This window comes from Hemiscyllium ocellatum, chromosome 12 (genome assembly GCF_020745735.1).
Source record: "Hemiscyllium ocellatum isolate sHemOce1 chromosome 12, sHemOce1.pat.X.cur, whole genome shotgun sequence".
In the NCBI taxonomy this organism is placed as follows: domain Eukaryota; kingdom Metazoa; phylum Chordata; class Chondrichthyes; order Orectolobiformes; family Hemiscylliidae; genus Hemiscyllium; species Hemiscyllium ocellatum.
The window spans coordinates 19,798,244-19,808,223 of NC_083412.1; positions in this window are offsets into that span (position 1 = coordinate 19,798,244).

Consider the following 9,980-nt stretch of genomic DNA (forward strand, 5'->3'; position numbering starts at 1 on the left):
TCGTCCAGTATTCCACTGTCTGATTTATGGAAAATACAGTCAGGACAAAATGCTTGCAGGGCTGTGAGGAAAGAACAGCAATGAGGGAAGATTGCCAAGCACTTTCAAAGAGGAGATGCCAACACAGTGCACCAAACGCTCTCTTCAAAACGTTGCTGCATGATTCTGCCTACAAATCTCAGAGTAAGGGGGTCACACATTTGAGACAGAGGAGTGAAGAGGCATTTCTTCTCTCAAGAGGGTAATGAAGTTGTGGAATTGTTCACTGCAAAGGGCTGTTGAGGCTGGATGGTTAAGTATATTCAAGACTCAGATAAACAGGTTTTTAATCAATAAGGAAAAAGGCAGGAAAGTGGAGTTGAGGATTATCAGGTGTGATCTTATTGGACAGTAGGGCAGATTCGATGGGCTGAATGGCCTATGCCGTCCAGTCTTCTTACTTGCTGATAGAGACCAGAAAGATTCCAGAAGTGACGTTATTTCAGTGCCTGTGTGAAACAACATCACGTGTAACATTAGGAGCCATCACAATTATAATGACCCTTCGTGTCAAGTGGATGCAGAACCTCAAAACTCAATAATACCTTCCTCATTTTCTGAGTTTAAAGTGGATTAGCCTGCCAACTAGTCTGGAGAAGGGTCACTCATCAGTAACTTGCAACATTCTTTATGTCTCTCCATAAGTAGGTAAGGGCTTTATACTCAAGTCTCAGCTATGGCTGCTCCTGAAGCTGATTGGTAAGGCCACTCTCACTGAGATAGCTCAAAGCCTGCCATTCAACGGGACGGGGTTTGTGACAAGCAATGTATTAGTGAATTCAAATGTTCCCACTTCCTTGATCCATAGCTTCTACTGCTCAGGTCAGTCTTTGGACTGAGAGATTTATCTCTCAAGTCAATGATCGCCAATTTTCAGGGAACACCTATTCATTGTTCAAAAAGTAATGCCCCCCCGAAAAAAGCAAAGGAGTCCTGAACTGGAATCAGAATGAACCCAAACACAAGGCAAATTTCCGTCCTACACACTTACTATCCTTCACTTAAACGAGGAATAGTCTGTGTAAAAGTACCAGATAATAATGGAGATGTGACCAAGGAGGTACCAGAGATCAGAGCCTTTAACTTGCGGAGAAATTGGAGATTTTGGGATTTCTCAGAGCAGAGAAGATGAAGAGGAAATTTGATAGAAGAAATCAAAATTATGAAGGGATTCGATAGGTTAGACAAAGAGAAATGGTTTCCACAGCCAGGAAGCTTGGTAGCCAGAGGAGACAGATTTATACAAACATACAATATAGCAGGAGTAGGCCACTCAGCCCTGCAAGTCAGCTCCGCCATTTATAACATTACTCCATAGTCCCACCCACAACCAATTACCTTTCACCTCCTTGATTATTAGGAATCTATCTATCTCTGCCTTAAACACTCTCAATTCTTTGTGAGAAAAGCAATTCTTACCTCTGTCTTAAACAGGCAGCCTCTTACTTCAAAACAGTGGCTCTCTAGTTCCTTTCCACACCCTGTCAATGTCCCCCAGGATCTGTAATGTTTCAATCAAATCATCTCTTCATCTTCTAAACTCCAGTGGATACAAACCTAGCACTTTCTCATAAGGCAACCCATTCATTCCAGGCATTTGTCTGGTCAACCTTCTCTGAACTGTTTCAGAGATTTAATGCCTTCCTTAAACAATGCGACTAACAATTTTCATGATTCTCCGGATGTAATCTCACCAATGTCCTGCACAACTGAAGGATAACTCACCTACAATTGTACTCAGTTCTCCTCAGATCAAACAAGTCTGTAAGCATTCAGAATTACAAAGCAAAGTTGAACAGAATTGCAGGCAACAGTACATCCCTACCTAGTGAGCTCAATGCATTCTATGCTCAGTTTGAACAGAAGGTCGATGAAATGATGTCACCTATCCCATCAGCCTTAGGTGCACCTGTACCCTCAATCATTGCCACAGATCAGCCTCATTGAGAGTGAACCCACGGGAAACGACTGGCACATATGGTGTCCCTGGCCGTGCACTCTGTGTGGACGAGCCAACTGGAGAATTTGTTGACATCTTTAACCTTTTCCTACCACCAGCTGAAGTCCACACCTGCTTCAAGAAACCATCACCATCCCAGTGCCAAACCAAAACTCATGCAGCGTGCCTCAATGACTACCATCTGGTAGCTCTGACATCCATCACTATGAAGTGCTTTGAGAGGTTACTCATGGCTCGCATCAACTCCACCCTCCCAGATTGCCTTGATCCCTTGCAATTCATCTACTGACACAACTGGTCCAGAGCAGACACCATTTCCCTGCTCCTACACTCATCCCTGGAACATCTGGATCACAAGAATACTCGCATCAGGCTCCTACTTATTGACTACAGCTTCACTTCAACACCATCATTCCAAACAAACTCATCTTCAAACTCTGGGACCTAGGTCTCTACTCCCCACTCTATAACTGGATTCTGCACTCTCTGACTCACAGACTGTAGTTGGTAAGGACAGGCGACAACACCTCCTCCACCATAATCCTTAACACTGCGTACTCTGCCCCTTACTAAACTCCTTGTACACACACGACTGTGTGACCAAATCTTGCACCAACTCCATTTACCAGTTTGGTGGGAAATGACATCATCGTTGTCGGTTAGATCTCAAACAATGATGAGACAGCATACAGGAAGGAGATAACAGTTTAACAGCATGGGGTAAAGACAACAATCTCTCCATTAACATCAGCAAAATGAAGGAGCTGGTCATTGCCTTCAGGGGTCGGAGTGGAGAGCACATCCTTGTTTCCACCAGTGGTGCTGAGGTAGAGATGATGAAGAGCGTCAAGCTCCTGGGAGTGACAATCACCAACAATCTGTCCTGGCCCACCCACATTGACACTACGGTTAAGAAAGCATAGCAATGCCTCCACTTCCTCAGGAAGCTAAGGGGATTCAGCATGTCCAGAAAGACCCTTACCAATTTTTATAGGTGCATCGCAGAAAGTATTTATCTGGATGCATCATGGCTTGGTGTGGCAACTGCTCTGTCCAGGACCGTAAGAAATTCCAGAGAGTTGTGAACACAGCCCAGTCCATCATGCAAGCCAACTTTCCATCCAGTGACTCCATCTACACTTCTTGCTGCCCAACATAATCAAAGACCCTCCCACCCTGGTCAACTCTCTTCCACCCGCTTCCATCGGGCAGAGGATATAATATTTTGTATACACATACAAATGGATTCAGGAGTGGCTTCTTCCCCACTGTTATCAGACTTTTGAATGGAACTGTTTAATGTTAATGTTGATCTCTCTCTCTGCACCTTCTAGGCAGCTGTAATATTGTATCCTGCACTCTGTTCCATTACCTTGATATACCTGTATAGTACAATCTGTCTGTAAAGCACATAAGGCAACACTTCTCATTGCACCTCAGTACATGTGACAACAATAAATCAAATTCTGATAGCACGGAGTGTGAAAATAAACATGGGTACCAAATTAACTGGCTTAACTGATGAGGTAACTGATTATGTAAAGATAGAAACAGTAATGATTTTGGTCAAGGGATAAATAGTGGCCGATTGGTAAACACAAAATGGCGGAATGTTTGTTGCTTGTCAAGGAAAATAAATCTAGGACAAAAAAAAACTAAATACAATTTTATTGCATGTGCTCTGGCTTCAATCAGATAGAGTGGAACTGAGCAAGTGTAATTCCCCAGGCTGGACAATGGAAGAAAGGCACTGCATCTTGGTTAAAAGGGACTGGGATGACATCTGGTCGAAACTGTTATGTTTGAACACTGCTCCAACACATGGAATTCTAAAGAAAATTGTACAAGGATTCCTAAATTACAAAACAAAGCAATTTGTTCAGCAAAAGGTAAGATTAATGAACTGTAAGAAAACATTAACCAATGCCCAAATAAGAAAAATGAACCATCACCTCATATTGGTCGAATATTTGTTTGATAAGTTGAATCTGTTCATCCGACTGCGGCTTAATAACTAAAACCTGGTCTCTAAGAAGCAAACAATGCGAGACTGAGTTAGTGATGGATTATGAAGAGAATTTTGAACCATTTCTAAACAGGCGATCTCACACGCGCTTACTGCATATTTGAAGGTGACTATTGATCAAATGCTTCAAATATGTGTTTGATCCACATAAGTGTTTATTGCTGCAGGTGCAGGATCATGGCTGAAGTCAGAGTGGATAGATGTAAGCTGTTCTGATTTCCATTGTGAAAGAGCAATGCGCAGGAATAAAAAGAACAGTCAGCCTCGCTTTTTAGCTGTTATTCCAGCTTAATCGAGAGGACACTTAAGTATCGTCACAATTGATAACATGCAAATTACCCTGGTACAGTTTGGAATTTGAATAAGATCCGCAGAGTTACCTGACTTGTCTCGGTGAAGAGGCAATTATCACTTCGGTGAAGGTACATAACAAACATGCTAAAATATGAAATGCCATCTTCAATGGCACTGGAAATACACAACGTGAAAAGACTTTGTGTGTCTTATCCCTTGACCTGGACTATTGATTTATAGGACCCGTAGTATTTGTACTCTAGTTAAAGTTTATACTGACTGGAATCCAGTTTACAAACAAGGCTGTTGGGGGTGTTGATGGAAGAAGGCACAAAGGTCCTCATTTTAACCGGGTTAAAAATGGGCCCGTGGAGTAGCAGAGCCATGAGTGGTTTTACACTTGCAGGATAAATTGCCAAACAAAAGACACAACTGTTACCAGGATTGGCAGAAGCTAAGAGTTTTACTGTATGAAGAGTGGGTCACACTTCACTGGAACATTGCGCTGGAAATCAAGACCCCCACCTCACCTCCAATTATTCCTGAAGTTGTCACAAAACTTAAACACTTTATGAAAGTACACAAAATTCCTCAATTTAATTGTCTGACAGGAAGCAGAATTAGGCCAATTGGCCCATTGAGTATGGTCATTTGATTGTGACTGGTATGTTTCTCAATCCCATTCTCCTGCCTTCTCCCCACAGCCTTTGATCCCTTTACTAATCAAGAACCTATCTATCACTGTCTTACATACACTCAATGATTTAGCCTCTACAGTCCTCTGTAGCAATGTGTTCCACAGATTCTCTGGCTAAAGACATCTTTCCTCATCTCAGTTCTAAAGGACAATCTCTTCATTCTGAGGCTGTGCACTTGGGTCCTAGTCTCTCCTGCTAGTGGAAACATCTTCTTCATGATTAATCTATCCAGGCCTCTCAGTACTCTGTAAGTTTCAATCAGATTCTCCCTTGTCCTTTTAAACTCCATCGAGTACAGACCCAAGGTCCTCAACCTCTCCTCATATAACAAGGCCTTCATCCCTGGGATCATTCTTATAAGCCCCCTCTGGACCCCCTCCAATGTTAATGCATCCTTCCTTAGATACAGGGCCAGATATTGCTCAGAATATTCCAAATGTGATCTGATAAAAACCTTATACAACCTCAGCAGGACATCTCTGCTCTTATATTCTAGCCCTCTTGAAACTGTCAACTGAACCTGCATATTAACTCCCAGAGCAATCTGAACCAGGACTCTCAAGTTCCTTTGTGCTTTAGATTTTTAAAAAGCTTTTTCTGTTTAGAAAATATCTATCCATCTATTCTTCCAGCAATTTTTTCCAGAAATGCTCAAATTCTGTACTGCCAAACAACTATTAATTCTTTCATTGGATATAGTTACTGAGCAAAGCTAGTCACTTGCCCACTCTTAACTGCCTTTGATGGTGACTTCAGAGGACAGTTAGGAGTGCTGAATCAGCTATTACAAACTTTATTAAACAACCAAACGTTGGGAGACCTTCTTAGCAGACTTGACCAAAATCTCTTCCCAGTGCAAAGTCAGCATGGCAATTTATGGTCTTAATTGTCACATTTTGTTACAATGTTTTCTCCTTTTGTTAAATTCCACAGTCGTTGATTGATTTCACAAATATGTCACCTCTCCTGAATCAAAATAAAACATCTGGGCTCTGCAGATGTTTTCTTTCATCTCTTCATTAGCCATAGAAACCAATCTCTTGTGGGTTTAGGATCTTCCTTCTGTCTGACCCCTTATCACTTTAAAGTTTGTACTCAGCCTTATGAAGGTCATTAGGTTTTGCAATGTACCCAGCTTTGTTTGCCTGGGCCCAATACTGTGGTGATTGTCCAGTGAGTGGAATCATTGTACCACATGGCACACTGTCTGATGCAGTAAAGATATTGCAGCCACTTGTTCTGTGACTCACTTCTTGTATTGAGCATGTCCCTTGGAGGGGGTGGGGAAAGTCACCTCAATTGAACCATTTCCTCTGATGACCATAAGTTCTGATCACAGGACGTATCCTGAAATGCCCGGAGGGCAGTTAAAGGTCAACTACGTTACAGTTGGACTGAAGTCATATGTACTGTAAGTCAGACTGTTTCCTTCCCTATAAGACATTAGTGAACCAATTGAGATTTTACAACAGTCCACAGTGGTTTCATCATATATTCTAGACTGCATTGAATTCAAATTTCAACATCTGCCATAGTGGGATTTGAACCCAAGTTCCAAGAACATTGGTCTGGGGTTCTAGCTTGTTAGACACATGTACAGCACTCAGCTCCCCCACTGGATATTTGTTATGCCTGCGATTCAGTTTGGAGTTGCATCTTGTCCAACCTAATAGGTTCAATGACATTGATATCTGCAGTATGGATATGTTGACAAGCTTTCCAGGAGTAACAATGCCACCTTGGGACCACCCATCTGAATTGACAGAAGAATCCCCAGTTCTGGACCTTGATTTCTCCCTGCACAGTGATGTGAACTGCCAGCTCTAAATATTCTTTGGATTGAAGGGAATCTGATAACTTCTCACCCTTTACTACTATATGGTCTCTAATTAATCTATTCTTCAAATCTCAGCCCCAACTACAATCTGCTGAACAATATAAAATCATTTCCAAAGTCTTCCATCGATTCTCCCAAATGTTGAGAATGCTGATTAAATCTCATTCTACCACTACATTTCTTTTGCGGCTAAAGTATGTGTCAAATACTTCAATCAACATCTAATATTCAGTAGTCATTCCTTCTCTACTTCGTCTTCCCAGAACATCATCAGATATTGGATCCACAGCATATCAAAATTAGACTAACTTGATGGCTCTGCCCTTCTCTTGAAGACTGAAGCTGTTCTGTAATGTTGAAACTGCAACTTCCAGAGCTCCCACTTCTGTTGTTGTACCATTGTGGCCCTTCCATGTTATCAAGTGTTGAGGTCTCTATCAGAGCTGCCATCCCAATGCACTACCAAGCCTGACTGACTTTGCCTTTCTTGCAATCAGAGGTATTCATATTCTGTGATTGTACTGTCCAGAGTGTTGCCTGTTTTTGGACTCTTCTAAGGTTTCCTTGTCTCATCCTTCAGCGTGGGCCCATTCCTTCATCCTGTGATTGAAGTCTTGACTTGCCATTGAAAGCCAGTATAGAATCCCCACAGCCCAACAAGTCAAATGAGAGAGAAAAATTCATCAATTTACTTACAGGATTGTGACCTGCACATTGTTGTACTGGAGGATCTCAGGCTCTGCGATCCACTATCCTGAAGCTGTTTGCTTGCTAACATTGAGTGAGCCTCTTTAACTCTTTAGTTACTGTGACACTTCTTCACTTACAAATATTTGTACACAGGTTATCAGCGTAACATAAACATCACTATTAGGAATAGGTGAGGTGCTGGGAGTCCTGGGTGTCATAGTGGAACAGTTGCCAAAGGTGAGCATGCAGAAGCACCCGCTGGCATGTTGGCCTTCATAGCAAGAGAATTTGATAATAGGTGTAGGGATGTCTTACTGCAGTTATACAGGGCCTTGGTGAGGCCACACCTTGAGTATAGTGTGCAGTTTTAGTCCGAGGAAGGACATTCTTGCTATTGAGAGATTCCAGTGAAGTTTCACTGGACTGATTCCCGGGATGGCGGGACTAACATATGAGGAAAGTCTGGATCAAGTGGAATTTTGAAGAATGGAAGGGGATCTCATAGAAACATATAAAATCCTGATGGGACTGATTTTGAGGAAATCCTGAACTAGGGGTTACAGTTGCAGAATAAAGGGTAAGCCATTCAGGAATGAGATGAGGAAGTATTTACTCAATCAGTGAGTTATGAACCTATGGAATTCCCACTTACAGGAAGCTGCTGGGGCCAGTTCATTAGATATATTCAAGAGGGAGCTGGACGTGGTCCTTGCAGCTAAAGGATCAAGGGGTATGGATAGAAAGTGGGAGTGGGTTACTGAGATTACATGATCAGCCGTGATCGTATTGAATGGTGGTGGAGGCTCGAAGGGCTGAATGGCCTCTTCTTGCACTTACTTTCTATGTTTTTATGTTTCTATCCACAAAGTGCTGGTGAAAAATTGCATAGATATTTCCTAAATTGATTTACATTTTGTTCTTCTTACCAAAATGTTTACCAGAAGCTTGCTTAATGAATGGGGAGAAGCAGGTGATTTTCTTTTTTACTATTCATTCATGGGATGTGGGTGTGATCGGTCAAGCCAGCATTTATTGCCAATCCCTAATTATCTAGAGGGCAAATAAGATTCAACCACATTGGAGGACAGGCAATTGGCTAGAGCCCGGGTGTCTCTGGAGAATGAGCCCACTGTGTTCACCGACACCCTGGAGTTGTTCAGGGAGAGGTGGGTGCCACAGGAGTGAGTGCATTATTTCTCCCTCCAATTCTATTTTGATTTAGTCCCTGCCCTCCCCTTCACTGTTTCATCACACAGCATTGCCCCTTGATGTGAAGGGCACTGCTTGTCACAGGCCACTCGGGTGTTTCCTTTCTTCCTGGTGGTGGAAATTGAATAACAACTTGTGCACCTTGTGTCTTTCACTGTGTCTCACACCTGCACACACACACACACCATGGGTGCTGGGGAACAAAATAAGCACTACTGCAGTTAGGCGGTAGTGTGGGGGTAAAAAGGAGAATTTTTTTTTAAAAATAGACAACTGGCTCGATAAGAGAAGGGGTGAATGTAGAATAGATTTCATGGACCAATTATTTTTTCCCAGTTCTTTCCACATGTACGAATGAGCTGGCAAACGCTTTTAACGGAAGATTGGATAGTCCATGATGGATCTTGAATATCCAGGATCCTGAGCCTGGCCCACTGTCAGTACAGGTAGAAAACCATATCCCTTACTAGTTAGAAGTCTTGTCACTTGTCACTTACAGAGCAGAGGAGGATAATTTAGCACCACCAATCATGCCCTTAGTTTCAGGCAGTCCAATCTGCTCAATTTGCCCTGTATAGGGGAATTCAAACTTCACAGTATCTCAGGAGTCCATTTGGCCCATTATGTCTGCACTGAATTTCCAAGTGAGCAACTCTGCTGTTCTCCTGGTCTGGCTCTATGCCCTTGCACATTTTCTTTCTATCTAAATGACCTTCCAATACCCTCTTGACTGCCTCATTTGGACCTGCCTTCACCACATCTCCAGGCAGAGTATTTCAGACTTGAGCCAGTGTGTGTGTGAAAGATATATTTCTCACAACACAGCTGCTTCACTTAAGCATCACTTAAGGGTGACATGGTCTCTCAGTGGTTAGCACTGCAACCTCACATCGTTAGGGACCCAGGTTTGATTCCCACCTTGGGTGACTGTGCGGAGTTTGCACATTCTCCCCATGTCTGCGTGGGTTTCCTCCCACATTCCAAAGATGTGTAGATTAGGTGAATTGGCCATGCCAAATTTCCCATTGCATTAATAGGTTACTCTTTGGAAGGGTGTGGATTTGTTGTGCTAACTGGTCTGTTTCCACACTATCAGGAACCTAATCATTTTTAATCTGTGGTCCCTTGTTTTTGAACTTTTTACAAATTGGGATAGTTTGTCTCTATCTCGACATCTTTCATGAGTTCGAAATCTTTGAACAGATAGAGTCATAGAGATATACAGCA